This window comes from Meleagris gallopavo, chromosome 5 (assembly GCF_000146605.3).
Source record: "Meleagris gallopavo isolate NT-WF06-2002-E0010 breed Aviagen turkey brand Nicholas breeding stock chromosome 5, Turkey_5.1, whole genome shotgun sequence".
Classification (NCBI taxonomy): domain Eukaryota; kingdom Metazoa; phylum Chordata; class Aves; order Galliformes; family Phasianidae; genus Meleagris; species Meleagris gallopavo.
Window position 1 is genome coordinate 10,425,672 of NC_015015.2, and position 247 is coordinate 10,425,918.

Genomic DNA, 247 nt, shown 5'->3' on the forward strand with positions numbered 1-247 from the left:
CTCGTGTCTCCTCAACCTCCACCTCCTCCTCCTCTGCCTGCTGCAAACGTCAGGGAGAGCTCCGGGAGCAGGGCTGGATGCGGGCTGGGTGCTGCCTGTGAGCACAGTACAAAGCCAGCTCTCCTCGGGCTGCTACGCGCTCCTCTCCCACCTCTCATTCATCTTCTCCATCTCTTCTCCCACCCTGCTTCCCCTTCTATCTTCATCCTTCCCCCCTCCCTTCCTCCTTCTCTTTTTTTTTTTTCCT